The sequence below is a fragment of the Dipteris shenzhenensis genome, chromosome 22 (assembly GCF_047967505.1).
Source record: "Dipteris shenzhenensis isolate YYH24624 ecotype China chromosome 22, Dip_SZ_1.0, whole genome shotgun sequence".
In the NCBI taxonomy this organism is placed as follows: Eukaryota; Viridiplantae; Streptophyta; class Polypodiopsida; order Gleicheniales; family Dipteridaceae; genus Dipteris; species Dipteris shenzhenensis.
This window is the reverse complement of record NC_141617.1, coordinates 18,641,606-18,663,358: the sequence shown is the minus strand read 5'-3', so window position 1 is coordinate 18,663,358 and position 21,753 is coordinate 18,641,606.

Here is a 21,753-nt window from a genome sequence, read left to right as displayed (position 1 = left end):
GGAGTAGCTGAAGGGTGTATGAGAAGATGGCAAACTCAATGTGAAGAGGAAATTCTTTCAAATCAAGAGAACAAAATGAAAGACCCGACATGCCAAAGTCGTGCTCTAAGGAGGGCGGCTCCCTCGAGTTTCCCCATTCTCCAAGCAAGCTACTTGCATTGTTTATAAATACATTAAAATTAGTACTCTATCCATGTGCCATCACCCTTGCAAAATGCGCCTTATTTTGCTTTCAGTAGGTCCATTACGCTTTTTGCTCCACAACTCAGCTTCTCCTCCACTTCCACCATCAACGCCATGCCTGGAAACGCCGCAGGGATTCCCCTGTCAGCAACCCCTCTCCTCCTCAGTCCCTTTTTGGATTATCGGCTCAGTGCTTTTATCTCTGCTCGCTTTCGTTGTGATTTTGGCCCTCTTGAAAGTCTTTCAGACTCTGAGGGCTGTGCAGCCAGCTGTAGCAGCTCGTGAACCGCAGAATCGGGAAGCCGGGGACGTCGCTGCTCCGAATTTTGATGGGTTGAGGTTTGTGATTCTTCCTGGCGAGAATGAGCCCCGCGTCTTAGCATTGCCCCGTGGATGGAAGGATTTGTCCACAGTATCTGAACCATACCGGTGTGAAGAATTGAAAGGCTATCACACTGATACTTCCGATTGCCTGGAGCGGTAAATGGGTTCCTTGCGACTATTCAAGGCAGATTTTCAGCTCCTGGGAAGGCCTTCAAGAGGAGATCTGTACTTCGAGGAGAGGTCGTGAAGGAGGTCGTGAAGCCGCACAATTGAAAACTCCTTCAACACTTAATACAAAAATGTAAGCAGCGTTGATTTAGGACTTAGATGGCGCGAGGTATCTTCTCTTGGATCAATAAGAAACAACCAACAGTGGCATTGTCTTCTACCAAGGCTGAATGCAAGGCAACATGTTTTGTCACTTGTGAAGCAGTGTGGCTGAGGAGGACCTTATGGCATATGGGAGTGCAAGAGGATGAGGCAACTGTGCTGAGGTGTGACAATTAAAGTTGCATGGCCATTGCTAAAAATCTAGTGTTTCATGCATGCACAAAACATATAGAGATTCAATATCACTATGTGCGTGATTTGATTGAGGATGGGATAGTGGAATTGGTCTACTGTACAACAAAGCAAAATGGAGCAGATATTTTCACCAAGGCACTCAGGAAGGATTAGCTTCAGGATCATCTTCAGAGACTCGGGCCGAGAAGGTAGTTCACCTACTACGGGTGGACATTGAGGGGAGGTGTTATATATGCTCAATGCCCCACCCTCCTGGTAACCACCAATCCCTCTAGTATATCCCTCTAAGGAGGAGGAGATGGATGAGGACAATGAAGAGGAATCAAGCAAAGATGACAAACCATATACTTTTGGGAGTAGATGAACATTCTCTAAGAGGTAGATATGATCCTATACAACCTAGAACGGCCCATATTGGTGCTCCTCCCTATGCAGAGATGTCAGTGGCACCCACTAGACATTGAGTCCCTGCTCAAGAGCCAGGGCTACCTCACCTTGAATTGCTCCACGTTTAGCTCCCTTGCTTAGGTTCCGAATGATCTTAGCCTATGGTACCACAAAATAATATGACCATAGCATTTGAGAGCTCAAGGGCAAAAGGCTAATTTGATTGAGAGGTCACAATCTATGGTGAATAGATTTGAGAGATATGTTTGATAGCAAGGACAACTTAGAAGACCATTGAGTGCTATCTTTGGACGACACACATAGGGATAAATGATGACATGCCATTAGGCTTATTACAACAAGAAGAGACATATTGCCTAGTATGCTCAAGCTTGGAAGTGGAAGATACAATTCTATGAAGAAGTGTTACAATTTGAGGTGGCCAAGTGGGAGTGTATCCTCATGCATAGAGGACATTTGAATCACAACAAAGAGGAGTCATCTAGGGAAAACTTTCAGCTAAGGCACATGTTAGATCAAAATTAAGTCAAGCAAAGAGAATCTAAATCCCACACAAAAGAGATGCATAACAAATAACAATTCAGTTGTAATAGAGCTAGAGAGACCATCAAACTGTGCCAATGCCAACAATTAAGAGGAAACGTGTTATCAATTTGACTGAGAGTATTTAGAAGGCAAAGAGTAGCCATGGCCCTTGGAGTAAAGCTGAATTCAATTGATTAGAAAGGGATGAAGTCTAGGATGGAGGAGTTGAAGCAACTGCTATAGTAACCTCCACCTATTTTAAGTGACACATTTCATCTTTTTGTAAAGCGTTATCTTATTTGAGAAGTATTTGATTATCAAGAGATGTTGAACATCATGGGTAAAATACCACCACCTTGGAAATTGCAAACACTATCTGTTTATGAGTGAGATGAATAGGAATATCTCAAGAATAGTCTAGTGATATATTACACACACATTATATAGGTAAATAAGAGTAGATATTGAGGCTTTCAAACTCACTTAGGGATTTGAATAGAGAAGATGGGATGGTCACAGTATAGTAGGGGAGAGACTCATATGTTGATCCTCCTCTTTTATAATCCTAATAGTAGTAGTATCTGCTTGCATTGAAGAATATCAATGGAATCACAATTTCTTAAATTTGTAGTTTCCTTTCTGTGTGTGTCATTGAAGAATATTAATTTCTTAAATTTGTAGTTTCCTTTCTGTGTCAACTGTCAAAAGTGTAAAAAGAATGAATTTGTGTGAAAACACATGCCTTTTTCCTTTTTTTGATTTGATATGACTGATCAATTTATGAAGATAAAACAAAAACATAGGTTTGGAAGGTAGCATGCATAGTTCACTCTTAGGGAAAGTTTTAGAGGCATAAAATCCTATAGAACAATAGTTGTCAATGAGTTCAAAGAGAAAATTATAATTTATGTGTTCTTGATTCCTACCATTAACTCATTCAACATTGAAGAGTGGCAAGTCTAGATGAGTGATATTGGCTATCTCAAAATTTAGATGTAAACTTTTTCAAAAGGCTACAACTCTTCTATTTATGAGGGTAAGAATCTAAAACTGTTTTACCATGTTTCTTTGAGAATATATCCATATAGCTATTAGAAAGTCTATATGAGTGTATGAAGGTGTCTTGGCTACAAGTTACCCTATTGCATGAAAGTTTGAAGCTACTTAGTTGACCTTAGGTTAATTGGGCTATCTCCATCTTTTTAAATAAGAAATCAATTAAATTTCTCAATTGAAAAATGCATGCCGTTTCAATTACATTTCTCCTTAATAGATCAAGTTATATGTATGGAATAATTTGTTGAGATTAAAAGGACCTGTTAGATGGGAAGTATAGATAAGAAAACTAATGGAGGAATCAAGTGAAATCCAACAAGCTCAATAACCTGACCATAAGGCCATTCTCAAATTTAAATGTATAATATATGTCGTCATATTATTATGATCAAATAGACCATCATCTTGTCAATATAGGTGGAAGTTTGAAATATACCATCTTGCCACATCTTGTCAATATAAGGTGGGTTTTCCAAATGGAAACTACACACAGTATGACTAGTCTCGCTATTGTATTGACTACAGTGGAATCCAAAATCATGAATTTCTCAATCATAGAGTCAAAGTATCTTGTTTTGACATTTTATTGACAAAAAAAATTTACATCCTTAGTTTGTTGTACCTCAATGCTAACAATGTAAAATATAAAAGAATTGTGCACTTAGAACTAAAAGAAAACCATAAGCTACCATATCTCAAGGATGCAAGCCTACAAACCCATTGTCATTTCAAGATATACCATTCTAATTGTCTATCATGGTCTAAGAATATTAGCAAGACATCATGACAATAAAAGATTGAGTATATCACTTTCTAGGTGTACTTGTGGGGCCACATGGCTATATAGGACCTTATGCAGTCCAAGCTAATCAACTATTAATTTTTGGTGCTAACTTTTCTTCCTTACCCTTGTCAAATAAACAAAAAGCCTCACGAGACACCAAAATTACTTCACATCCTTTATGATTCCATTCACAATTAGGCAGTACTAGGGGCTAACTTACATTAGGCAATGCCAATTTACCGACCAAATCCCAACCTCATGAGAAGTTTGAAAGTTTAAACACCTTCTAAGTCTCTTCTATAGTGTCATACTTAAAGAGGAAGGTCTTGGGGTGCTATGAGAAAAATGCTATGTGGAGGGAAAAGGAATGCTTGTTGGCCCCAAATGTCATGAAGATCCGTCAACCATAGAATGGCTTTGCCACCCAAATCCCAAAATTGGTCTCCTTATCCTATGTGTTGAGCTTTGTAAGAGGTAGATGGATTTTGATGGGGACATGTAGATGACATTGCACATCAATATACGTGGATATAATGAGAATTATATTAGATGGGGGCCTCAAATTGACAATAAGTGGAATAATGGCCTTAAATTCCTTTGTGGACCCTCACATCATACTCTAAGGCTCACCATCTTCGTTTGCAATATGCATACGCCATTGAGTGAAATGGAGAAGTCCCACATATGTCTACTTTCTTTTTCCAATGAAGTCCTTTGAGGATGAATTTATAGTGATGATTAGTGCTTTCTAGCTTAAATTTATGTATTATATTAATTTTAAATATTATTAGGTAATGGAGGAGAGATGCCATGACATGTACGGAAGTGGTATACATGAGAGATGCACATGACGGACATTTATGGAACAAACATGACAAATGATGTTGGTAAAAGTGGTAGGCAATGAAACAGTTGTAACAAAGTTTTGTGGATGCACATCATTGCACTCATAATTGGTAACAAAGATTGGTTCACTCTTATGGACCCTCATAGGGCCTACATCTTGGTAAGTTTGTGTCATGATTGACAAAGGTGATCCCTTAAACATAGGCTATTGTACATAGACAATCACATGGCTATTAAGAAAGAATCTTGGATACATGCAAGAATCTCGAGTGGGGTCACTACATATGAGCCCTATATATTGCGTGCGTTCAAGATCTATTTATAAAACCCCTTATTTTGTGAATTTATCATTAATAAAATGCACCCTTTCCTATTCGATATATAAATTTTTTTCCCAAATATGTTTTTTGGCACCCTTCTTTCTGTGAAAATATGAGAACAAATTAATAAAATATTCCCTTATGTTGAACTCACATGATAGTCACATAAATTACTGGGTGCACCCCCCTAGATAAGAATCAACCATTTAGTAAATTAGCTAATGGCGATCAATGAAGACCATATGGGCTAGAGCTAGCTTACTAGAAACACACCAATGTGAACCCGTGGTAGACCAACACCAAGAAAAAAGAAATTGAGTTTAATTCCAAACTCTAAGACTAGATTTTTCAATTAGAACCCGCAACAACTACAAATAAGCACTTTGATGATCGAATAGGTTCTTAGAGGTGGTGAAACTAAGCCTTCGCTACCATCTTTAATTCTAAAGGTGGCCAATAGTCTTGATGAGGTAGATAGCTCAAAAGTGTAGGATGCCAGCTAGCTAACAAGAGTAAAGATCCATGACTTTTAGAATTTTCATCTCATGATTTCCAAATATATTTTCACTAGTGAGATTAGAGCTTAGCACAACACAGTACATGGCTGAAGTGGAATATGAGAACCATTCCATAGGTGACATGCAACATGCCTTCACATTTGGTCTTAGTGTATATTTAGCCCATTTAATTTATTAAAATGTAAGATGTAGCTCACTATTTTAGCTTGCTCCTAGGTGGAAATTGGTTATTATCATGGCTTTGCACACATAAAGTTGAAACTAAGGCTGACAAAAAACCATGGTGGACTGTGCAACATAGCTTTGGGTGGTGTCAAAAGATCATGCCACTTCTCATGACATGGTCAATTTTGACTACTCTTGGACCTAAGCTCATAAAACACAAGTGAGCACTTCTCTCAAGGAATGAGTCAATTTGAAAGCCATTTGACATGCCTGTCATATCCAACATTCACACCCTCATACACTATTTCTATCACAATGGCGGCTTTGGGCTGCTGGCTTAGATCTACCCATCCTTTTTGATGTGATATATATCCCATTCATGATGTTATTGTGAGATGAAGGATACTTATTAAGGGAAATTTGGAGTGCTAACTTGCATCATCAACCATAGCAAAGGTAATCCATGTTGTGTAATTTGGCTTCGTTGGTCCATTATGGTTGTTAACAGTACAAAATGGTATTGGAAGCTATATACACATTTCAATAGTGAAGCTTTTTTATCATGCTTAAGAGTTTACGTCCATGAGATTGAATTTCTTAATTCTATGATCAAGTTATTGGTTTGTTTTTGATTGATAGTTACTAAATCCTATGACAAACACTTGTACTAATTTTATGATTCTTATTGATTGTTTTTTATTGACATTGTACTAAATCCTATTGGAAACACTTGAAGTTGTTACGTACTGCAAGTTTCAAAATTTCTAATCTCCTTGTCTTTATAAGAGTAAAGAATCTCTAATGTTTATGATATGTTGAACTATCCATTATACTATGTGGAGATAACAATTTTATTGAGTACAACCTATGTATTCAATAACGACTTATTAAATTAACAACTAGTTTTACACTTGTTTTTGAAATGTATATCTAGTCTTTGCCTTTCCATGGTCACCTCATATCTTAATATTGTGTTTCTCACCTCAAATATTAATCTTTTCTCTTGTTTGTCACCTCAAGTAAATCTTTGAATTTGAAAGGTGTCCTCATAATCTCATGTGTTTGAAACCATAAACATACTTGAAGAAGAGAGTAGCAAAATGAAATTCAAAAAATGTTCCCTCATGCTCAAGGGGAAAATTTTGCATTACTGAGTGCATTTGTGAGGATAACCGTAGTGCTACAAGGAGATTTGAGACTAGATTGTGAACTGAGGCATGATTCAACCACACAATTTAGGGGTTTATACTCACACAGAGTGCCATGAGCAATAAGGGCTGCACGACGGGCCTGAATTGCGAACCTACACATGAGTGGTTTGTAGTCAAGGCCTTCATGTAGAGTTGTAGAAGAGACTTTGGAACCTTGTAAATTGAGCAAAAACCAGTTTTTTCTTGAGCCCCTACTTTTGACGAGGGCCTCGAGAAAAAACCAAATGTGTCTGGCTAGAGGCGGTAATTTTTTGTAGTTTTGTGTCTATAAGCACGATACTGGGCCACGTGTGTAGGGAGACTGGCTACAGCAGGTACAATGGCTCCAGAAAAACCACAGACACATGAACATGGAGTGTATAGTAGGACAGAACCGAGGAGGGAAAAAAGAGCCTGCTTGGCATTCAAGCCATGTTGCATGAAGAGCGTAGGTCGAAGGGAACAACAACAACCATGTTCTTATGTGTGTGGCATGGGGCAAGAAGGTGAGGGGTCTCACTTGTGATTGAGAGGGAATGGAAATGTGTGATAAGGACACAACGCACACAAAAAATGATAGATGTGAGAGAGAGAGAGAGAGAGAGAGAGAGAGAGAGAGAGAGAGAGAGAGAGGCAAAAGGTGAAAGCTCCATACCAAGACTGAGAGCCGTGACTGCTACGCTGTCATTTAAGCTTAACTTTGTATATACAACTGCTACGCTGTCATTTAAGCTTAACTTTGTATATACAACAACACTCTCAGTTTAACTTTGTATACAACGCTCTTAGCTTAACTGCCCATTGTATATATCTCATCCCAACAATTCCCTCTTCTTCTTCACTATCTCCTCTCCTTCTTCTCCATGGATACCTCCCTTCGCTTGCCCCTCCCCCCTCCCCCTATCTCCCCCTGTGACGATGACTCCATCGATGGCCCTTCTTGCCCCCAAGCCCAAGCCACCATCGTCTTCCTCGTCAGTGGCGCTGTCCTCATCGCCCTCTTCGCTTGCGTCCTTGTCTTGCTCTTGCTCAAAGTTTTCGTCGGTGTTGAACCTGGTTCAGCCCCCGCCCGCCACCAGGATCTGCAGGATGAAGCAGCCCATAAGACTGCTGCAGAAGTGGCGCTGGCTGAGGGGGTGAGGCTTGTCGTCCTGCCTGGTGAGGACCAGCCTCATATCTTAGCTTTGCCCCGCGCAGTGCAGGTGGAGAAGGAATTGCCACAGGATGCGAAACTTTGAAACCCAACCAGCCTGCTGCAGAAGTTTGGCGCCCAATAGTTCCTGGGCAGCTTATTCAAGACATTGCTTTCCCTTTTGGTGAGAAGCTCTGAAGCCAATATTTGAATTTCATCGTGGTCTGTTGAAAGGGCGAAGGACCGCCTAAGAAACTTTGTAGAACTCGGTATCTACTATGAGGAAAGACATAAGGCCAGGAACACAAGCGCTACTGACTCCTGAGCATCGACGGTCTGAGGATCTGAATTTAAGCAGCGGTCATTGCAGGTAGCAGTCGGATTCCGATAAGAGTAAAGGCTCTGGGGCTATCATCAGAATCCTGGCAGGCGCGCAGATGAAGAAGCTACGTGGGCGACAACCTTTCTTTAGATTGATGCCTTGAGCTACTCAAACACGTAAGCTTTACTGTGCTGCATTAGGTGGGCATGGAGTGCTCACACGATTTGTTCCACTGTGCTCCTTGTAGTCATTGCACTGTATTGATTGATCTATAGTTATCACGTCCTAGACACTGAATGGATGTGTAATTATATTTTTGGCTTGCCCTCCGGGTAGCCTTCGCAACGGTTCTAGTTTTGCAAAGTTAAAAAAATCCTTTATTTCTTGGGGTGAGAATTTCCTATTGGTCGCTAGCAACTTTGGGAGGTATCACACAATTTGTCTCAGAATACTTGCTCTCTTATTCCCTTTCACAAAAGGAAGGAGACACTTGTATTGTTGTGCTTATGGGTCCCATGGGTCGGTTTCTTGGCTCCTGAAGGACGATAATACATTCTCTCTCTCTCTCTCTCTCTCTAGCTCCTACATTATCTCACGGGCTTGAATTGAGGCTATGTTATTATTTTCTTTATCACGTGCCTCATGCTACCCTTTTGGCTAAAGGGCCAATTAATCTATGAATTTACATAGGTTAATCTTCTCAAATTATAGAAGAATATTTTTAAGCTATGGCTAATTTAATTTTTGTGTTTTAATTCACATTAATTTGCTTTCACGGAGAGAGGGGGGACACATTATACTTCAGCTTGTAAATCCATTTATTTACTATGCTTTATGGCAAGTTACATAGCTCCCATGTATTGTCTTTATAGAGTGCATGCTACTTTACACATGTACACACACATAAGGATATAAATTTTTATATAATATATTTTTATGTTTTATATAAATGATATTATGTATTTTTAAAAGATTATTATATAAATATATCATATTTATAGAAATTTACATGATATATTTTATATTTAGTATTATAATTTTGATCAAAATTATTATATTATATTATTATATTTTTATATCATATATACATACTTTGGTATTAATATTATTTGAATTTATGATATTGCATGGTTAAAGGGTTATTTGATTAAGAAAAGTTTTAAAACTAACCAAAGCTTTTATGAAAATAAATCCTTTTTTCAAATGCACAATAGATTGGAAGGTGTTGCATATACAATAGGTTAGGAAGACAATTCACTTGTTGCCCCATTAGAAAATATTGAGATTAAGAGGGAACTAAGACGTTTGAAAAATAAAGTGTGGAATCAAGAGCGATGGAATCAAGAGCAAATGAAGGTTATGTTACTTAAATGGTGTTAACCTAGAAACTTGCCCTAAACATAATTATGTGCCACCTCTTCCTTATAGTACCTACTCTCCCCTCAATCCCATTCTCATTCTCATTCTTCTTCTATCTATTCTATTCTTTAAGGAGATCTGATTTGATGATGTGGTAGGAATTTCGAAGTTCGAGGATGAATTCTAGAGGTTCAGGGGAGGAGGAAGGTTCAGGAGGAGGGAGGTTCGGGGAGAGAGGAGGAGAATGCCACATGGCACTACATCACAAAGTACAGAGCAAGCATCTGCACTGCAATAGATGAGGTGGCATAGTCCCAAAGAGCACAAACCAGACATGGGTAGTGCAGCAACAGTTGAGGTCGTGCAGTCGCAAATGACATGGTGTGATGTGGCACTGTAGCAGATGAGGTGGCATATTCACATATGACATGGTGTGGCACGGCATTGTAGATGATGTGGCGTGATCGAGGCAATCGAAGATGACATGTCATGGTGCTATTCGCTCGGGGTTTGTCACATAATGAACTGCCTCGTGACATGTGACATGACGTGACTAACAGGGTTACTCTAGCATGCGTGCGGACTAAGAGCCATGGGCTGATCGTCACACCACGTGTCATGTGCAGAGCTCAAGAGCCTGTGCAACCACTTAACTCGTGCTAGTAGCTATTGGTAGGTACATTAAACTCCTTGATGTGAATTCAAGGTGCATGGGATTGCATGGGCGGGGACGCTTTGCCACATGGCAGAGAAGTGACAAGCTGACATTTCTAATAGGGAAAGGGCCACAGAGGTGGGACATAATAGAGAGAGAAGAGCAACGAGGGAGAGAGAGAGAGAGAGAGAGAGAGAGAGAGAGAGAACTATATATATATATACAAATATATAGAACTTCACATATTTAAAAATATGTACACACACACATACACAAATATGTAAAAATTAATATATCTAAATATAAATAACTTATATATATATATATATATATTAAAAAGTAAATCTATACATATATATATTTATAAATATAATTAAAAACATGTGTATTATTTATTTAGATTTATTTATATATATGATTTTTTAAAAATTTGTTTGTTTTTTATTTACATTTATAAATAAAAATAAAAATTATATATATATATATGTATTTATGTATATATAATTTCAAGAGAGAGAGAGAGAGAGAGAGAGAGTACCATGTGGAAGGAGAGGGGGAGAAATACACACACACACACACATACAATGTTGGCATGCAGAGAGAGAGAGAGAGGGAGAGAGAGAGAGAGAGAGAGAGAGAGAGAGAGAGAGAGAGAGAGAGAGAGAACTTGTGTGTGTGTGTATTATTTAAATTAAATTCTATATAACATAAAGTCTCTCTCTCTCTCTCTCTAAAATCAAAATTAACTAAAAAGGATTATATATATATGATTTTTATTGATTAGATCAGATATTATGTGTTGCACCACGTGGGTCCAACCTGACAAATCAGGGGATCAAGCTCTCCTAGCCATGAGACAACATCCTAATACAACACTAATCTAAGGAGGATGCAATCTAAGTGCAAACATGATGAAGAGAGTGCTCATGACATGTACCTCAAGTCAATTAGGTTCCAAGATAGATTAGCTTGGACTCATAAAGAGAATCTTGAGATAGTGCAAAGTGCTTGATTGTTATTACTTCAAATGAACCTTCCTTTTATAGGTGAGGGTACTTACATCCATATGCTTGCTCACATGTGGGATATCTCCTCCATGCCATGTGGCAGCTTGCCCTTTACTCATACCTTTGCTCTACATGTGCTCATGGCACCACAACTCTCAACACCTCCCCTTGGTGCCATGATCCTTTGGCTACTGCAAGGTGGTCAAATGTGAGTTACAAGATCAAATCCTCCCCTGGGTGCCTACATGGCTACTCTTAGGCGGTCAGGCTTGATTTACAAAATATAGGCAAGGTTGGCAAGGTTTTTTTTGTTTCTCAATACATTCCATTGATGTTACCTTTTGGCTTATGGCTTGATGACAATGCTATGTAGTTGACCCGCTGGTTCTTCAATCTGCAATCTTCTTCCTTGTGTAGCTTCATGCATGATGCTCCCATGTGCCTTGATGCTTTATGTGTGGATGCCATGCTTTGTGCTATGGTCATCTCATGCACTTGAGCTTTTGGCATGCTTATGACAATGATGTGTGCATTCATGATTTGATTTATCATTTGTTGCAAAGGTCTCACCATGCTTCAATGGCAGTGTCTAATTGCTAGCAATGATTCTGATCTGATAGGTGCATAGAGCTCGAAAAAGGCGATCACTTTTCCTTTTTGGAGTTTGTCCAAATTCTTCCTGTATTGCAAGTTATGGCTTGTCGAAGTTTCTGTGAAGAAGAGGGCCTTTGATGATGTGGTATAGGAATTCATATGCTAAATTCTAAACTGTGCTTGGCAAGGGCTATGTGCTTAGGTGGCACTGCTGATTGTGCATGCTTTTGTGGCACTCTGCCATGTGTCAATCTTCTAAACCAAATGAGTTAACCCAACGTTATCAAAGTTAACTATGGTTCAAGTAGCCCCACTAACTGAACCACACTAGCCATGGTTATCTTTTAATCTAACCACAGTTAAGTCCTATTTTGACACGTGTCAGTCAATGGTGAACCTTAGAGGGCCTTTGGAATTTTTGAGGAAAGGTTTGCGATGTGACTCTTCTTCTTTCTTGCTTAACACTCCCAAAACACGTTGAATGTGCAGTTTGGTGCTAGAGAAACGTAGTCTCTACTGTCAACAGGTCGTGTCTAGGGTTGACGAAGGTGCCATGGTCGTCCAATCACCAGGAGCTACCCTAATTTGCTGGTGTGGGGGCTAAGCTGCAAGGGCTAGTCTGTTGGAGTGCTACTATGTGTCACGAGCTTCAGAGCTCTGGTAACTAGGTGCTTTACAATAGCAAGAATCAAACCGTATGGTAGAGTTTCTGGTATCCCATTGATACCCTCTTGGCCAACCATCTCTTCCTTCCTAGCATGTGCTAAAGGCATTGTGGTCTTGGATGCAGAGGCGTACAAGCTTACAAACTGCCTCCCCTATCTGCAGCTAAATGGTTGGTGCTATGAGAGCTATGAGGCTCCGCAGAGTCGGTGGAGTCACCCATGCAGGGGCCCATGAGCCGTTGGTCATAGAGGAGCATGGGATTCGGGCGTATGCAGATTGCAATCATTGCACAACGGCTTCGTTGCTTGCAGTGAGGCACCTGTTGATGTCATAGCATTGCTCTATCTGTGAAGGCTAGGTCGCTGGGAGCTATGGAGGCCGTAGCTGGTCATTAGGAGATAGGAGCACCTCTCTAGAGCTGTTGAATGGAAGCACTACGAGCCTATTAATAAGGCTACAATGGCAGATAGGGTCGTGCTGTAGATAGGAGCTTGAGAAGGCATTTGATTGTTAGGAGTTGCAAGTAGAGCTCTTTGATGGTGCTTATGTTGCTGTCTTGTGCTTGTTTGTTGCTTGCTCTGTAGTCGGTTGCCTTAGCATTAGGCTTGTAGTTGCTTTCTTGAGGCCAAGTCGGCTATTATAGAGGCACCGAGAATAGCGGCTGCTGCTATTTAGTCAAGTGCCATATGTTGTGCATAAGGATGCAGTGCAAGCAGGAATCATCAAGGAGTTGCGTGATTGCATAGATAGAGCTAAGATGAAGGCCAGAAATCTAGTGAGGCATCTTCGAAATGCTTGGGCCAATAAAGAATTACTCTCTCGCAACTCTATTCTTTCTTTCTGACACAAAATAAAGAAGAGTAGATGGAAATGAGACTAACGAAAATTTCTAATGCATGATAGAAATTTCTTGAGGTAGAAGAGAACTCTCAATCAAAAATCTACATCTAATCTAGGAGAGCTAGGACCTAAGCTCTGATACCATGACAAATCGGGGGATCGAGCTCTCCTAGTCATGAGACAACATCCTAATACAACACTTATCTAAGGAGGATGCAACCTAAGTGCAAACATGATGAAGAGAGTGCTCATGACATGTACCTCAAGTCAATTATGTTCCAAGATAGATTAGCTTGGACTCATAAAGAGAATCTTGAGATAGTGCAAAGTGCTTGATTGTTATTACTTCAAATGAACCTCCCTTTTATAGGTGAGGGTACTTACATCCATATGCTTGCTCACATGTGGGATATCTCCTCCAGGCCATGTGGCAGCTTGCCCTTTACTCATACCTTTGCTCTACATGTGCTCATGGCACCACAACTCTCAACACAACCGACATGGATGCCCCTATGCTGATCCAAGCTTTTCATATGCACGAGTAGTATCACCCATCTACAACGTGATTCCTTGCACATTGTTGACATGTGGAGAGAGAGAGAGAGAGTGAGAGAGTATAATTACCTATGGGCACGCATGTGTGTGTTGTATTAGAGATAGATGTAGCAGAGATAGAGATAGAGAGAGAGAGAGAGCTTTTATGTATGTGCGTACATGCATGCATGCTTTTGTGTGTGTGTTGTTATGGATAAATCTGACCAAAGTAAAAAGGCATAAATACGACTGTGTGCTTATATGTGTGGCAATAGTATAATAAAATATGGAGTGCATAGGGCCCAGGGTTAAGGTGGTAGGGCATGACCATGCACCACCCTTCCATGTAAGAGGACCGATAAGGTGTGTTGTACATAATCCATGGTAGTAATATTATAAAATGTTAAGGTGGCATGGTTCCTCCATGAGCCACCCCTCCACCTAGATGGTCCCATGCCTGCATTTAGTGAGATATGGCCCAAAGTCCATGGGAGAAGTAATATAAAATAGTTGGAGATGGATATTATATTGGGGGTTATTCCCTCCATATAGGATAGGCCCATGTGGGGGAGGTATAGAAGGTCCAAGAGTGTAAGTTAAATAATGGGGAAAGTAGGATGAGGTGGCAAGATTCCTTGTGCCAACCCTCCACTTGTCCTCCTAGATGTTTGAACGTATTATAAAATTGGGAAGAGACCAAGGGAGTATCATAGACTTGGGATATGGGAGTTGATATATGTGGAAAAATGTGGCTAAGCGTTATTGCACACAATTGAGAGTGCGTAACTACCTAGCCCACATGGGAGACTCTTCCACACACACCATGCATGTGGGAGGATGCATTTATTGGGAGAGACCCTCTCTTGGCTATAAAAGGAGGGGGCTATTCCTTGATGGGACATGCTCATTCTTGTAAAGCCACCTAGCTAGTGGTTTGATTTCCCCTTCCCCTCCTTTCAAATAAAGCATGATCCTCTTCTCTTGATGTCTCGATCTCCACATTCCTCCTCCACCCATGTACATACTCCTCTTTCCCCTCTCCCTCTCCCCTTGTGCCATAGTCTCTCTCTTCTTTCCCTCCCCTCTTCATCCCTTTTCCCCACCCATATTAATGCTCCTCCCCTCACGTTCCCTATTTCTCTATGGCCCTCAAGCGTTGCCATACCTATCCTCTAGCTTCTTGTCTTGATTTCTTTTCCGGCTAATCGAAATGGTGTGCTACTTTTGCACCTCCAAACTGTGTGCCTTCCCTGTCTCTACGGCTACAAAACGTCCCTGCTTCTGTGCTTCTAGTTTACCTGCTTTCTGCTCATGATTCCTACGTGTATTCTGGCTGGCAAATCTTTTTCTTATACCGATCGCATCTACAAAACTATAACATCCGTGCTCCCTCTGAGTTCTTACCTGCGCATTCGTGCATCTACTGGGTACACCCACCCACATCACGATGGTTTTTTGGGTTCCTGCATCTTCTAGTTGTGGACAGTTTTTCTGGGCTTCTGCAAAATTGTAACAGATCCCGTGCCCCCCCTCTCTTCTTCTTCTCTTTCTCTTTCTCTTCTCCTTCTCCTCTCCTCTCCTCTCCTCTCTTTTTATTAAAGAGTGGGATTTGAACCCAAGACCTGTCCCTTCACAAAAGGGAGACTTATCATTGGGCCAATAGATAAGAAGTGATGAAAATGTACTGATATTGCTTATATATTGAAATCCCATAAATTGTAACTCTCTAACCGTGGGGAGTTTTCACATGCTGTAAAAAGCAAAAGTACACTTCATGTGCTCTACTCATATCTCCTACTAGATCATAGACTTTGAACTTTTTCAAGTTCACTTCATGGACGCACGCCGCATAAGGAGGGTGGATATTTATGTCACTTCTTGATGAGTTTAAGGATTTGGTGCCTGGTCCTCCACGCCTTATGGCTACCAATGGGCGAGATCTCTTTCTTGATCTTCATGTCGATCTTCAACAACTGATTGTACAGTGCATTGCTCAAGGAGACGACGGGTGGGATGATACACTGTGGATGATTCAAGGTGAAGAACTAGTGATACATTGGGAGGACTTTGATTTCAATTCTACTCATTGTGTAGTGATTGAGCTACTTGCCACTTCGGAGGTAATTAAAAGGGTGTCCTTCTTCGAAGGGTGGGATGCTCCCCAAGCTTGGGGGGAGATTTGGTGCATCTGCTTATTAATTCCTATGGATAAGCTCGTCTTGAATGGTTTATTCTCAATCTCACTACAAAGGCTTCTAGGGCTCGGCTATGGTTGGTAATATTTCGACCAACGAATCCCTTTGTAGCTAATCAACCCTTTGTGCCTCATTTTGAGCTTCAAGTTGTAATTCTTTTTGGTCTAAAGATAAACTATCAACAAAGGATTGCAAGTTTATTTGGTGCTGAACGTTTGGCTCAAGTATTGAATTCTCCCCACCCTCTCCTTCTACCTATCTTGGACTACCGAGAAACTTGGGATGTCCGAATTTTAGTCTTGGTGTGATGACAATTTGGATCCTTCAATTTGACAGAGCATACAAACCTTCGACCAAGGCTACTGGTGTGGGTGTGAAGCTCACTTCATGAGGGGGTGAGATGTATTGTTATAGCAAGTCTACACCAATAAGTACTTGCAACCAAACTAAGTACTCGGCACTCATTTTTGGGCTACAAAAGGCACAAGAGCATCGCATCAAGCAACTTGAGGTGCAAGGAGATTCTCAACTCGTGTGAACAAGTTAGTGGAAGGTGGAAGGTGCGGAGCGAAGGCTTGGTTCCACGACATCAACAAGCATTGGAGCTGTGCCAAGAATTTGAAGAGGTAAAAATTTAGCATATCCCTCGAGCTCAAAATATAGTTGTTGATTTCTTGGCACGTGAAGCTTGTACTTCAATCATGCATGACGCTAGTGGAAGCACCACCCCAACAAAGCCGCAAGCCACGAAGGAGAGTGATCATTTGTAAGGAATGCAGAGATTGTGATCATCATGAAACTAAGTGTTGGGCATATTTGATACGAATTTACCGACTTTAGAAGATCATCAGAAAGGTCCTCAAGGACATTGCTTAAAAGAAGGATGCTAGACTGCACACCCCTTGAAAAAATAGCATCGCGATTACAAGAACTGGAAGAAGTTGAAGGTGATGTGCAAGCTCTCCAACTGTTGACATTTGTCATGGCATTCTTGTTTGCCTTGATGAACAACCTTATGCAACGCCATGTCTCTAACCCTCGCTTGTAAAGATGGATGTGATATCATGAGGGTTGGTCCTTTTAAGATTGTCTATGTGCTATTCTATGCTAAAAATTCTTCCCGTGTAGTATTTCACAATACATTAGTCACACTCTATCCTGCCTATGTGTGCTTTGTGGATGTATCTTCACCTGATTTTCAGTTCAAGCTATCTCTTTCCATTGTTTACCAATAGATAAGCCTCATTTTGACTCTTTTCCATTTTTCAAGCATGGCTGACATTCTCGTGTTCTATGGATGGGTTGAAGAAAATCCAAATGAGGATCTTGTGGCCTTCAAGCACCGTTGTGTTTCTCTCACCTTTCTTACTGAAGATAGATGGTTGTTGGTTCTTCCCACATTTCTAGAGGGTTTGGCTCAAGTGTGGTATGAGAAGCAGGCCAATGACGTTCGCCAAAGTTGGTCAAGGTTAACAATAGCGATGATTGAGTATTTCAGAAAAGAAGAGGAGCCGGAGAATGTGTACTTGTAGGTTGCAAACCTAAAGTAGTCAGAAGGTGAGATGGCACGTCGATATGTGGATCGAGCGGTCGTGCTCTTGGACCGTTTAATTGCCACACAAGAGGACAATGTCGGATTTTGAGATGGAATGACTCAACATGTGTTGGGCTACCTTGTAGCAGGGGCAAGTGAGGAATTCCGCTTCAAGCTTAAATGGGAGAATCCAAAAACTGTGGTGCTAGCACATGAGATTGCTCAAAAGTTTGATAAAGTTCAGTCTGACCCCACTTCAAAGAAGATGATTGTCCCTCTGCAACCCCCTCAATTATGGAAACAACAACTTGGGGTGTTTAACTCAAGGGCATACCCCCACCCTTCATCAAGGATATATCCATCGCCTCCACCTCAAATGTATGGTCCTCCCTTAGATGCTTACCCTCAACAAGGAGTATATCCTCAACCTCTGCCTGGAAGATTTCCCCAGCCTCACCCATGAGCCCCCCTCGTTCCTACTCCCCTAGCCCCTCCTACAAAAGAACCCAGAGTTAATGACCTAGCCAAGGCCATGAATGATCTTCATCGAGATGGTGGGCATAAAAAATCAAGCCAATCGCCCTCCAAGAGAACGTGCCAATGTTGTATGCTACGATAGAAGGGTCATTATCGCACCGAATGTCCTAATATTCCAAGGGTGAATCTTCTAAGTGAATTAGGCTCTAAGGATTCTGATGTAGAGGTCCTTGACCTCAGGAAGAGAAGTCGTACAACCTCGGACCCCTCTCCGGGGCCACCCCAGGAAGAAGGTGTCCTTCTCAGAGCCCTCAGATGCTGAGATGGTAGACCCACCAACAGAGAAGACTAAAAGATCTCACAGGAGTAAGTGGTCACAAGGTTCCCAAAATCATCCTCGCCTGCTTTAAAAGAATGCTTTGAAGAGGGCGAATGAGAACATATACGAGAGGGATCTCTATAATATGCAAATCCATCTCTAATTCCTTGGGGTTCCCATCCCTGGAGGCTGGTGGAATCTAGAGCTATGCTATATTGTTCCATCTCTATAATTCCAATGGTTAGATGACAAGGCCATGAAATCCATATTTTTTATTTATAGTGAAAGCAAGAATATAGTCTCTACCATCCCTACACTCAAAGGATTTTTAGCAAAGCACTTTTATATACTCATACATAGGAAATCGTGCCTCATTTTAACATTAATTATTCTTTTGGCTGAGCGCAATGCTGATTGATTGGTTTCTTCTTGGACTGAGTCTCCCATCGGCTCGGGAAAAGAGGACTATTCGATCGTTTAGGACCTTGCTCATCGGTCTTTGAGCATCATGCTCCCTCAACTAATAACATTAAGCCCTAAGGTGAGACGTGAGTTGCAGCAAGGGCTCTCAACAAGGAGGAGCAAGAAAAAGGGAAAGGCACAAGAGGTCTCTTCTATCTCTAAAGAAATTGATCGGTACCCACATACAGTATATGTCATCATAGATCATTACCATGTTAAAAGTGTGTGTGTTGATGGGGGAGCTGCATGTAATATCATGGTGCCCTGAATCATGAAGAAATTGAATTTGAAATGCACAAGGCGTTCCTCCACTCGAATCAAGGTAGCAGATGGTCGATGACTCGCCACCCTAGGAGTCATTGAGGATTTTCCCATCACTGTCAATGGGTTGACCACCACCGTCAATTTCTATGTAGTGGACATTGAAGATACATGCAGGAGTTACCCATCCATACTCAGGAGACCATGGTTGAGAAAGAGTGATGCAGTTAGCTATTGGAAGACATGACACATGTCTTTTGGTGCTTCTAAGGAGAAGATCCTAGTGCAACTAGGTGCCACAGAACCAGAAGAAGAAGAGCAAGACAGTGATACTCTCTCATCCTCGGTGTTTGAATCAATGGAAGGATCAAACGGGGGGGAGGAGTTCTCAGAGGAGGAAGTTTACATGATGGGGGTGTCTCCAACCTTACCACCTTTAGAAAAGGTAACAGCTAGTCCTCAACAGCTTGAATCCATGCTTTCCCTAGACCTCTTTCCAAGTGAGAAAGATGAGTTCCTAGAAATGTTCAAAGATTTCCCTGACCTCTTCGCAACTAGCTACCGCCACCTTCGCCATGTGACTGCCATAGAGCACAAGATAGAGCTAAAGCCTGATGCGAAGCCTGTGGCTTAGAAGTATCAGAGATTAGGGCCCCTATAGACTGATGCTTTGTGCTCAGAGTTGTAGAAACTTGTAGAAGCTGGGTTTATTGTTCCGATTCATAATACTATATGGGTTTCACCAGTGGTAGTCACCCCAAAGAAAAACAAGTGGCGGGTTTGCATCGACTATAAAAAACTCAATGTAGCCACCAAGAGGGACCATCATCCTCTTCCCTTTCATTCTTGAGAAGGTAAGTGGTCATGAGATGTATACTTTCTGTGATGGTTACTCTGGGGTTTATCAAATCAGAATTGCCGAAGAAGATGTGCTTAAAACCACATTTGCCACACCTTGGGGGACATTTTCATTCAAAGTAATGCCATTTGGCCTCGCCAATGCTCCTGCTACCTTTCAAAGATTTATGCACATGGTGTTTGCTCCTTATTTGGGGGATTTCTTGGAGGTGTTTTTAGATGATTTTTGTATATTCTCATCACGTAAGGAGCACATCATGAAGGTTAGGTTGGCCTTCCAAAGGGTTAATGATGCGAATGGCAGTCTCAACCCTAAGAAATGCACCATTGGAGCCACTCAAGGGAGGTTATGGGGACATATTGTCTCGTTTGAGGGCATCAAGCCTGACCCCGAGAAGGTAGAAGTTATCCTCAAGCTCTCCCCACCAACAACCAAACATCAGGTACACTCATTTGTCAATCTAGCAGGATACTATCGCTGCTTCATTGATCAATATGCTACTTTGACATGACCCATGACTATGCTATTAAAAGATGGGGTTGATTTCTCTTGGGATGAGGGTTGTGATCATGGGTTTGCACAAATCAAGAATGCTCTGGTTCAGAACCCATTCTATGCAATCAGGTATGCAATCTTGATTGGTCAAAGACTTTCTATATCAATCCTGGGTTTGGTGAGCACACTCTGCGGGTATTCTTCTCTAGCAAGGGGAGGATCGGTTCATGTATCCTGTTCGATTTCCTTCTTGACAATTGCTCGAAACAAAACGATGCTACTCTAAGGCTAACAAGCATGCCTTGTCTTTGGTGTTCTGCATTGAGAAATTTAAGCATTATGTGGCTGGAAAGTATTTCATTATAATCTCTAGCAATGGTCTTGCAAAGCAGGTTCTTCAATCACCAAATCCCATGGGCCGATTTGCCAAATGGTTGGCAGTTCTACGAGAATATGATTTTTCTTTCACAATTGTAAAAGGGGGTTGTTCCAACTTGAAGAATGCTTTCATTGATTTAGAGGAGTTCCTCGATGTAACCCTTGTAGTGGCCATAGAAGTTGGGGATCCATGGTATGGTGGTATCTACAAGATTCTGACTGCTTTCTCCTTTCCTCCAAAAAGTACTAGCTATGAGAGAAAGAAGATTCGAAGAGATAGTAGGCACTACACTCTCTTTGATGGGGTCTTGTATCGTCAAGGCATGGATGGGGTACTAAGATGGGCCATTGATGCAAATGAAGTGCCTAAGGTATTGAAGCATTATCATGATGGATTTTGTGGAGGCCACTATGCCAGTGACTATATAGCTAATAAGACTTTACATGCTGGATACTATTGGCCGACCTTGTTTAAGGATGTCACTTTGTATTGCAAAACCTGTGAACCATGCCAATTCTTTGGTAGGAAGGATTTGTGTCCTGGGCAACATCACCCAGTGATGTCCATCCATCCGTTTCAGAAGTGAGGAATAGATTTTGTCAGGCCCTTGCCCATGACTGCATGCAAAAAGAAGTATCTTTTGGTAGCCACTCAGTATGTCACTAAGTGGGCTGAAGCTATCGCCCTCCCTACTACAAATGGTAAGGCAATTTCAAATTTCACATTTGAACGTATCTACACAAGGTTTGGGACACCCATGGAAATAGTATCTGACCATGGGAGTCCATTCTTAAATGAAGTAGTGGAATTGCTCATGGA